The following is a 12,222-nucleotide window of genomic DNA, read 5'->3' on the forward strand; positions in this document are numbered from 1 at the left end:
AGATATTTCTTCATTGCAAAAGCCTCTCAGCTACTTCAGAAGTGGAACATTATAAACTGGATGCGAAATTCCATCCCAAGACTAGGTCACTTGATGATCAAGATTGATCGAACCGTAAATATGTGTACTACAGGCTTGTCGACAACAAGCCACAAAGTCTTGGTTAAAGCTAGCTTTACAGACGATGCGATTGGATAATATATTGTGACGAATATTAGCAACATTAAGGGATAATATCATCTCTAAGCCGATACTAAGCAGTCACTTGTATCTACATAAACAAATCAATCATTATGTCTACACATATGTATGTACATACAGCAGCGGAGAGATACTCACAAAAGTATGCAATCATCAGCAAAGTAGTTCTCACACATTCACATGCATATTTCTGAGAAACTCACAAAAGTATGCAATCTTCAGCGAACTAGTTCTAGAAGAAGAAACGCCTAGAAATATGCGAACGAGGAAACCGAAGAGTATAAAAGCAGCACCAGCTGAGACATGAGCAATCAGTTTGCTTTATGCTTTAAACACGCTATCAGTTGCCAAGTGAAGTTTAATTGTGAAGTACTTTCAAAGCAGTCTAATAAAGACCATTTTGTAATACAGAATATTGGAATGTTTTATTCAACAGTTTAGCGATACGAACGTTAGCAGAAGGTTGCAAATAAGCGGAATATCCCTAAATTCGTTACTATATATACAATTGAAGCGACTATTCATCAATTTTTGTGGAGGTTTACCTCGGCAGTTTGTATCCTAATACACCCAAGATATTGTCATCAGTAAATGAGCATCGCACAGCTTACTAAGAGCTTTTCAAAAAGGTTAAAGGTGAATTAGAGGCAAAGTTAGCATATTTTCATGTCTTAGAAAAGTGTTCAATACTTGATTTTCCACGTAAATCAAACTGGGTTCTTCTCTATTAAGTGCCACACTTTATTCATTTCAGTCGAGGATAAAGCTCGGCAACCTGCTGATTGACTTCCAAATCAACTGATCAGGCGGTTCGACGAGGGTTTCTTCACACACAATGCGTAATCAGATTGTCAGATGATCAGTTGTCATAAGAAAAAAATAGATTCCATTGAAAATGTATTGACGGATCCGGGGGCGCTTCGGGATATACATACATTAGACTGGGTCGATTTATTAACCGATATCGCGCCATCGATTTTTCGATAGGATTTCGGCTCAGGAAAAAAATTCCAATGCGCATACCCAAAAAAACAATTTTCGAGCTTGCGAAATTTCATTTTTTTACTTTTTTTCGACTTTGATTTTTAAGATTTTTTTCATGACTCACTAAAAAAATTTTCATTTGATTGTAAAATTTTCAGGTATACCCTGTCCGAACGTTTTTAGCGGACATTTTTGGGTCGGGTATACCCTATACATATCAAAATTTTTTTAGTAGGTCATGAAAAAAAACCTTAAAAATCAAAGTCGAAAAAAGTAAAAAAATGAAATTTCGCTGGCTCGAAAATTATTTTTTTGGGTATGCGTAGTGGAACTTTTTTTCCTGAGCCCAAATCCTATCGAAAAATCGATAGCGCCATAACGGTTAACTTTCGTCCATACAAATCGACCCACCCTAATATACATACCTGGACATCTTATGTCGTGGCGAAGAAGGCCTTCATGCAGGCTATCAACGCTTAGCATAACAGGAGCGGTGAAAGTAACTCCGAGAGTTGCACTGTATGTCATTCTGCCCATCTCACGGAGGGGCTGTGTTATACTTTCTTTGCTGATCCGGAAATAAACAGATGTTACAAGCTGCCAGATCAGTGCAGTGTTTTTAGGCGGAAATAGTTGCCTTGACTAAGTGTAAGCAATCCCTAGAACGAATCGAGTTAGAGATAAATATACATCTATATTGGATTCCAAAGCATATGGGAATAGATGGAAACGAAAAGAAAGCATCTCTTCTATCTTCTGTCGTAGACGTCCCAATCAGGTTGCGTGAGATTAAGAGAAGGCGAGAGTTTCCCAGAACCAAGCGCGAGGCTGCAAAGTGTCGAAAATTATGAGCAAGTCTTACGATCTTGAACTAACAAAGTCACTCTTAACGATAAAAAGAGAGAACTGTAGGCTCATGATGGTTATTATACCTGGACAATGCCTTCGGGCGTCTCAAGCTTTTAAATTGGACTTCGTCAGTGATGGTAGATGTAGGTAATGCGGGTTTAGGAGAAAACGTGCTAGCACAGTCTGTTTATAAAGCTCTGCCCCGAGTGATTTGTAAACGCTTGGAAAGTAGAAGGGAGAAGGGATGGGTCCCCATCTAAAAACTAGCTCGAATTAAAAAAAAATTCAGAATTACCACTTAGGACGTAAACAAGACTAAAAATTCTACTCAAGAAGTCATTAGTAGATCTCGATGGCTCGGAAACTATAATGTCTTAAGATGTATACAAATAGCTTAAACATTCTGGGTCTTGGAGGTACATAATCTTTTGGAGGCGAAATCGTTCGTCTCAGCTATCGTTCGCAATACAGAATGAAGCCCTAATTTTATTTTTGGATTCATGATTCATTCAAATCAAAATCACCCAACCCTGTCCTAGACCCAACACAGCCCACATTTTCGGCAAACCGTAAGTTATTTACCAAGATAATAATAACTTGACGCGATAAACCTCCGAAAGTATTAAGGCTGTGTGCTGCTTTATGCCTGTGCCGATACCCAACAACATCGGCTAAAGCATATTCTTTTACTGAGAATCTTTATAGAAAAAAATCCAAAGTGTTTTTGTATTAGTTTTCACCTCAATTTAATTTGGTCAGCCCCTTTCCTCTTTACCGCGGCAGCCGACGATGTTTTGATTAGCTCACGGTCTTGCTGTTGACGTAGCTTAAAGTAGTAAAAACACATTAAAGCTTAATATCGACAGTTGAGTGGAATGTGACCCTATCTCAGCTGCCGCTGAAAATTTCCTTTCTCAGAAAACTTTCGAAAAACGCCCTGTTTCAGCATAAGTTCAATACACTGAAAGAAAAAGACTGGTAAAATCAACCGAAATTCGGGTCAATTCAACCGAAATTTCTGTTATTTTTTATCCATCGCAACAAGACGTTGAATCAACTGCGCACAAATAGTTGATTCGTAATTGACCGTTTTAGTAGTCAAATGAACAAAAAAAGTTGTTGCGAGAGCTTTGTACGAAAGTACCTATGTTGCCATAGAAATAAATAAATGTAAGGCGCGATAACCTCCGAAGAGATCTAAGGCCGAGCTTTTCTTCCAATTTGCGTCGTGCTCCTCTTGATTTTCCCTACAAATTGGCCGGACGGGACCTACATGTTTTATGCCGACTCCGAACGGCATCTGCGAGGCATGGAAGAAATACACTCGTAGCGCTTACCAAACACTTCCGAGGGGCAACCCCGCTTAGAAAAATTGTCTTCTAATTGAAAAACTTTATTTCTAAAATTTTTATGTTGCTTTGCCCGGGGTGCGAACACAGGGCATATGCCACACCGTATGCGGAGCACAAATCACACCATTGTGGCACTTACTAACCGAACGTCAATTGGGCTTACATCAAATATGCTGGCACACATTAAACATTATACACTTTATTATTTTGTTTTATTAAACGCACTTTGACCAAATTTTATATTTTATAATTTACTAGCCTTTACCCGCGGCCCCGTCCGCAAGGAGAAAATAAAATATATGTGCTATTCACGTTAGCCTGTTTATCAAGTTGTCTGTTTAAAAATTTTTTCTGTCAATGTATTTTATTTTTTAATACAGTAAAAAAAAAGAACTAACTGAGCTGATGGGCACGCTTACATGAATAGTACAATACACTTTTTTCGAATTAAAAAAAATACATTTTGTTTCTAAGTTAAATTAATTGATATGACAGGGGTGAAAGAATTACTACTCATAGAACAAAGGAGTGAAACTACAATTAGCTAAAACCAAAAAGAAGTTTTTAAATAAAAGCAGTTTGCTTTTTCGGGTATTTAGTTGGTTAAAATATTACAAAAATTTTAATTATAGTTGTAATAGTTCGTTACAGGATTCATTTAAAAATAGAACGAAAAAGCTGTGATATATTAAAGATAAAACATACCGAATTTTAATTACGAATAATTTGCCGTAAATCCACGGCCATGTGTGCTGAATTACCGGTTTCGAAGAGACCTAAAATGATCCCGGAAGTTTCCCTAAATGACACCAAATAGTCACGAAATGATGTTGACGGGACCCTGGACAAATCTCGAAAACTATCCAGAAATGATGCCGGAAGGGTCCCAAAATAATCCCGAAGTAGTCACGAAAAGTCCCGAAATGACCCTGACGGGATCCCGGACGGATCCCGAAAACCATTCAGATTTGATTCCTGAACGGTCCGCAAATGATCCCGATATAGTCCGAAAAAGTCCCGAAAAAACTCTGACGGGATCCCGGACAAATCCCGAAAATCGCCCAGAAATTATCCCGGAGGAGTCCCAAAATGATTCCGAAATAGTAGTCACGAAAAAGGCCCGAAATGACCCTGACGGGATCCCGAAAACCATCCAGAAATGACTCTGGAGGGATCCCCAAATGATCCCGGAAAAGTCCACAAACCATCCAGAATTGATCTCTGAAGGTTCCGCAAATGATCCCGAAATAGTCCCGAAAGTCACGAAAAACTCAGACCCATCCCGAAAATCATGAAGAAATTATCCTGGAAGGGTCCCAAAATTACCCCGAAATAACTCCGACGGGATCCCGGACAGATCCCGAAAATCATCCAGAACTGAGCTCTGAAACGTCCGCAAATTATCCAGAAATAGTCCGGAAAAAGTCCCGAAAAAACTCCGTCGGGATCCCGGACAGATCCCGAAAATCACCCAGAAATTATGCCGGAGGGGTCTCAAAATGATTCCGAAATAGTCCCGAAAAAGTCCCGAAATGACCTTGAGGGGATCCCAGACCGATACCGAAAACCATCCAGAATTGATCTCTAAAGGGTCCGCAATTTATCCCAGATAAAGTCGCGAAAAAACTACGAAGGGATCCCGAACAGATCCCGAAAATCATAGAGAAATTATCCCGGAAGGGTCCCAAAATGATCCCGAAATAGTCCTGAAATGATCCAGACGGGATCCCGGACGAATCCCGAAAACTATCCATCTAGGTACCCCAAATGATCCCGAAATAGTCCCGAAATTACCCCGCCGGGATCACGGGCGGATCCCGAAAAAGTCCTGAAATGACCCCGACGGGATCCCGTACGGATCCCGAAAATCATCCAGAAATGATGAAGGTAGGTACCCAAATGATCCCGAAATAGTCCCGAAATGATCCCGGACGGATCCCGAAAACCAACCAGAAATGATGCCGGTAGGTACCCCAAAGGTCCCGATATGACCCCGTCGGGATCCCGAACGGATCCCTAAAACTATACAGAAATGATGCCGGAAAGGTCCCCAGATAACCCCCTAATAGTCCCGAAATTACGCCGACGGAATCCCGGACGGATCCGGAAACTATCCAGAAATGATGCCGGAGGAGACCCCAAATGATCCCGCTAAAGTCCCAAAATGACCCCGACAGGATCCCGGACGGATCCCGTAAACCATCCAGAAATGATGCCGGTAGGTACCCCAAATGGTCCCGATATGACCCCGTCGGGATCCCGAACGGATCCCTAAAACTATCCAGAAATAATGCCGAAAGGGTCCCCAAATGATCCTGTATTAGTCGAGAAAAAGTTCCGAAATGACTCCGACGTGATCCCGGACGGATCCCGAAAACCATCTAGAAATGATGCCGGAAGAGACCCCAAATGATCCCGCAAAATTCCCAAAATGACCCCAACAGGATCCCGGACGGATCCCGAAAACCATACAGAAATGATGCCGGAAGAGACCCAAATGATCCCGCAAAAGTCTCAAAATGACCCCGACAGGATCCCGGACGGATCCTGTAAACCATCCAGAAATGATGCCCGAAGAGACCCCAAATGATCCCGCAAAAGTCCCAAAATGACCCCGACAGGATCCCGGACGGATCCCGAAAACCATCCAGAAATGATGCCGGGAGAGACCCCAAATGATCCCGCAAAAGTCCCAAAATAACCCCGACAGGATCCCGGACGGATCCCGTAAGCCATCCAGAAATGATGCCGGAAGAGACCCCAAATGATCCCGCTAAAGTCCCAAAATGACCCCGACAGGGTCCCGGACGGAACCCGAAAACCATACAGAAATGATGCCGGAAGAGACCCCAAATGATCTCGCAAAAGTCCCAAAATGACCCCGACAGGATCCCGGACGGATCTCGTAAACCATCCAGAAATGATGCCGGAAGAGACCCCAAATGATCCCGCAAAAGTCCCAAAATGACCCCGACAGGATCCCGGACGGATCCCGAAAACCATCCAGAAATGATGCCGGGAGAGACCCCAAATGATCCCGCAAAAGTCCCAAAATGAGCCCGACAGGATCCCGAACGGATCCCGAAAACCATCCAGAAATGATGCCGGAATGGACCCCAAATGGTCCCAAAATGACACCGACGGGATCCCGGACAGATACCGAAAACCATCCAGAAATGATGCCGGCAGGTACCCCAAATTATCCCGAAATAGTCCCGAAATGACCCTGACGGGATCGCGGACGGATTCCGAAAACCATCCAGAAATGATGCCGATAGGGTCCCCAAATGATCCTGTATTAGTAGAGAAAAAATTCCGAAATGACTCCGACGGGATCCCGAGCGGATCCCGAAAACCATCTAGAATTGATACCGGAAGGTACCCCAAATGATGCCGAAATAGTCCCGAAATGACATCGACGGGATCCCGGACGGATCCCGAAAACCATCCAGAAATGATGCCGGAGGAGACCCCAAATGATCCCGCTAAAGTCCCAAAATGACCCCGACAGGGTCCCGGACGGATCCCGTAAACCATCCAGAAATGATGCCGGAAGAGACCCCAAATGATCCCGCAAAAGTCCCAAAATGACACCGACAGGATCCCGGACGGATCCCGTAAACCATCCAGAAATGATGTCGGAAGAGACCCCAAATGATCCCGCAAAAGTCCCAAAATGACCCCGACAGGATCCCGGACGGATCCCGAAAACCATCCAGAAATGATGCCGGGAGAGACCCCAAATGATCCCGTATAAGTCCCAAAATAACCCCGACATGATCCCGGACGGATCCCGTAAGCCATCCAGAAATGATGCCGGAGGAGACCCCAAATGATCCCGCTAAAGTCCCAAAATGACCCCGACAGGGTCCCGGACGGATCCCGTAAACCATCCAGAAATGATGCCGGAAGAGACCCCAAATGATCCCGCAAAAGTCCCAAAATGACCCCGACAGGATCCCGGACGGATCCCGTAAACCATCCAGAAATGATGCCGGAAGAGACCCCAAATGATCCCGCAAAAGTCCCAAAATGACCCCGACAGGATCCCGGACGGATCCCGTAAGCCATCCAGAAATGATGCCGGAGGAGACCCCAAATGATCCCGCTAAAGTCCCAAAATGACCCCGACAGGGTCCCGGACGGATCCCGTAAACCATCCAGAAATGATGCCGGAAGAGACCCCAAATGATCCCGCAAAAGTCCCAAAATGACCCCGACGGGATCCCGGACGGATCCCGAAAACCATCTAGAATTGATCCCGGAAGGTACCCCAAATGATGCCGAAATAGTCCCGAAATGACATCGACGGGATCCCGGACGGATCCCGAAAACCATCCAGAAATGATGCCGGAGGAGACCCCAAATGATCCCGTATAAGTCCCAAAATAACCCCGACATGATCCCGGACGGATCCCGTAAACCATCCAGAAATGATGCCGGAAGAGACCCCAAATGATCCCGCAAAAGTCCCAAAATGACCCCGACAGGATCCCGGACGGATCCCGTAAACCATCCAGAAATGATGCCGGAAGAGACCCCAAATGATCCCGCAAAAGTCCCAAAATGACCCCGACAGGGTCCCGGACGGATCCCGTAAACCATCCAGAAATGATGCCGGAAGAGACCCCAAATGATCCCGCAAAAGTCCCAAAATGACCCCGACAGGATCCCGGACGGATCCCGTACGCCATCCAGAAATGATGCCGGAGGAGACCCCAAATGATCCCGCTAAAGTCCCAAAATGACCACGACAGGGTCCCGGACGGATCCCGTAAACCATCCAGAAATGATGCCGGAAGAGGCCCCAAATGATCCCGCAAAAGTCCCAAAATGACCCCGACAGGATCCCGGACGGATCACGTAAACCATCCAGAAATGATGCCGAAAGGTTCCCCAAATGATCCTGTATTAGTCGAGAAAAAGTTCCGAAATGACCCCGACGGGATCCCGGATGGATCCCGAAAACCATCTAGAAATGATGCCGGAAGGTACCCCAAATGATGCCGTAATAGTCCCGAAATGACATCGACGGGATCCCGGACGGATCCCGAAAACCATCCAGAAATGATGCCGGAAGAGACCCCAAATGATCCCGCAAAAGTCCCAAAATAACCCCGACAGGATCCCGGACGGATCCCGACAACCATCCAGAAATGATGCCGGAATGGACCCCAAATGGTCCCGAAATGACACCGACGGGATCCCGGACGGATCCCGAAAACCATCCAGAAATGATGCCGGAAGAGACCCCAAATGATCCCGCAAAAGTCCCAAAATGACCCCGACAGGATCCCGGACGGATCCCGAAAACCATCCAGAAATGATGCCGGAATGGACCCCAAATGGTCCCGAAATGACACCGACGGGATCCCGGACGGATCCCGTAAACCATCCAGAAATGATGCCGGAAGATACCACTAATGATCCCGAAATAGCCCCGAAATTGTCCCGACGGGATCCCGGACGGATCCCTAAAACCATCCAGGAATGATTACGGAAAGGACCCAAACTGACCCCGAAAAAGTCCCGTAATGATCCCGGAAACCATCAAGAATTTATCTCTCGAAGGTACGCAAATGATCCCGAAAGTACCCCGACGGGATCCCGGACGGATCCCGAAAACCATCCAGAAATGATGCCGGAAGGGTCCCCAAATGATCGCGAAATAGTCCCGAAATGATTCCGGAATAGTCCCGAAAATGTTCCAAAATAACCCCGACGGGATCCCGGACGGATCCCGAAAACAATACAGAAATGATCCCGGAAGGGTCCCAAAATGATCCCGAAAAAGTCCCGAAATTACCCCGGCGTAATCCCGGACCGATCCCGAAAACCATCCAGAAATGATCCCGGAGGGTCTCGATATGACCCTTACGGGATTACAAATAAGGTGAAGCTAATTATAAAACCATGTTAATAAGGCAGCAGGCGCATCGGAGCGAATAAAAAGTTACATAGGAACATACAGGTAAAGCTAATAAAAGCGTGCTAATAAAAACAATTGATGGAGGGCGGATGGCGGGAGTAGAGGAGAGGACCACTGATCGTTCCTCCAAAATTGTCTAGATCTCGTTCTGTATGTACCAGATACCAAAAACTATTGATTTAGGAGAAAATTTATATTGAGTTATAACAATTTATAGATTTTACACCAGAGGGGAGATAAAAGGGGGGGGGGGGGGGGGCGGAGCGTGTCACTGCTTACTTTGTAAGCCCTCGACTTATTTGACACCTTGAGTCTGTGATATTGGTGAAGGCCAGTATACGTAAAGTTATAATGTGTAAAAATTATGAAAAATAATTTCTCGAAGGGGTCGTGGGACCCCCACCCTTCTTTCCATGTTCGAAAAAAATTTCGCTAGTGTCCCAAATTTCATCAAAATTCGTGTAGCCATTCTGGCGTGATTCAGTCGCAAAGACGAAAAAATATAATAATTAAATTATAACTGTTCCTAGGGGCGGGGACCACGCCCCGTTTGAAAAATATATAGCTAGTAGATCCTTCTAGACTATTGGCTATATGTGTGCAAAATTTCATCCAAATCGGTCCAGCCGTTCTTGCGTTATTGAGTCACAAAGACAAACGTCTGGACAAACATCCAAACATCCAAACATCCAAACATCTTAACATCCAAACATCTTAACATCCAAACTTTGCCATTTATAATATACTAGCCTTTACCCGCGGCCCCGTCCGCAAGGAGAAAATTAAATATATAGGATATTCACGTTACCCTGCTTATCAAGTTATCTGTTTAAAAAGATGTTTCTGTCCAATACATTTTATTTTTGTAATTGAGTAAAAAAAGAACTAAATGAGCTGATAACCTGACAGGATCCCGAAATGATACCGAAATTATCCAGAAAAATCCACGAAATGACCCCGACGCTATCGCGGACAGATCCCGAAAACCATTTAGAAATGCCACGGAAGGGTCTCCAAAAGTTCCCGGAATAGTCCCAAAAAACCCGAAATGACAACGACACTATTCTAGACTTATCCAGAGAACCACAAAGAAATGATGCCTGAAGGGTACCAAAATGATCCCGAAATAGTCCCGAAAAAGTTCCGAAATGACCCTGACAGGCTCCCGGACGGTTCTCAAAAACCATCCAGAAAATATCCAGGAAGGGTCCTTAGGGGATCCACGACGGATCGCGAAAACCATACAGAAATGATTCTGGAAGGGTCCCAAAATGATCCCGTATTAGTCCCGAAAAAGTTCTGAAATGACCCCGACGGGATCCCAGACGGATTCCGAAAACTATCCAGAGATGATGCCGGAAAGGTCCTCAAATGATCCCCTAATAGTCCCGAAATGACCCTGACGGGATCTCGAACGGACTCCTAATCCCGAAAACCATCTAGAAATGATGCCGGAAGGTACCCCAAATGATCCCGAAATAGTCCCGAAATGACCCCGACGGGATCCCGGACGGATCCCGAAAACCATCCAGAAATGATGCCGAAAGCGTCCCCAAATTATCCCGTATTAGTCGAGAAAAAGTCCCAAAATGACCCCGACTGGTTCCCGGACGGATCCCGAAAAGCATCCAGATATGATGCCGAAAGGGTCCCCAAATGATCCCGTATAAGTCGAGAAAAAGTCCCGAAATGACCAAGACGGGATCCCGGACGGATCCCGAAAACCATCCAGAAATGATGCCGAAAGCGTCCCCAAATGATCCCGTATTAGTCGAGAAAAAGTCCCGAAATGACCCCGACGGGATCCCGGACGGATCCCGAAAACCATCTAGAAATGATGCCGGAAGGTACCCCAAATGATCCCGAAATAGTCCCGAAATGACCCCGACGGGATCCCGGACGGATCCCGAAAACCATCCAGAAATGATGCCGAAAGCGTCCCCAAATTATCCCGTATTAGTCGAGAAAAAGTCCCAAAATGACCCCGACTGGTTCCCGGACGGATACCGAAAAGCATCCAGATATCATGCCGAAAGGGTCGCCAAATGATCCCGTATTAGTCGAGAAAAAGTCCCGAAATAACCCCGACGGGATCCCGGACGGATCCTCAAAATCATATAGAAATGATGCCGGAAGGTACCACAAATGATCCCAAAATAGTCCCGAAATGACCCTGATTGGATCCTGGACGGATCCCGAAAACCATCTAGCAATGATGCCGGAAGGTACCTCAAATGAACCCGTATTAGTCGAGAAAAAGTCCCAAAATTACCCTGAAGGGATCCCGAACGGATCCCAAAAACCATACAGAAATGATGCCGAAAAGGTCCCGAAATGATCCCGTATAAGTCGAGAAAAAGTCCCGAAATGACCAAGACGGGATCCCGGACGGATCCCGAAAACCATCCAGAAATGATGCCGAAAGCGTTCCCAAATGATCCCGTATTAGTCGAGAAAAAGTCCCGAAATGACCCCGACGGGATCCCGGACGGATCCCGAAAACCATCTAGAAATGATGCCGGAAGGTACCCCAAATGATCCCGAAATAGTCCCGAAATGACCCCGACGGGATCCCAGACGGATCCCGAAAACCATCGAGAAATGATGCCGAAAGGGTACCCAAATGATCCGGTATAAGTCGAGAAAAAGTCCCGAAATGACCAAGACGGGATCCCGGACGGATCCCTAAAACCATCTAGCAATGATGCCGGAAGCTACCCCAAATGATCCCGTATTAGTCGAGAAAAAGTCCAGAAATGACCCCGACGGGATCCCTGATGGATCCCGAAAACCATCTAGAAATGATGCCGGAAGGTACCTCAAAGGAACCCGTATAAGTCGAGAAAAAGTCCCAAAATGACCCTGAAGGGATCCCGAACGGATCCCGAAAACCACACAGAAATGATG

Source organism: Eurosta solidaginis, chromosome 1, assembly GCF_040869045.1.
Source record: "Eurosta solidaginis isolate ZX-2024a chromosome 1, ASM4086904v1, whole genome shotgun sequence".
Lineage (NCBI taxonomy): Eukaryota > Metazoa > Arthropoda > Insecta > Diptera > Tephritidae > Eurosta > Eurosta solidaginis.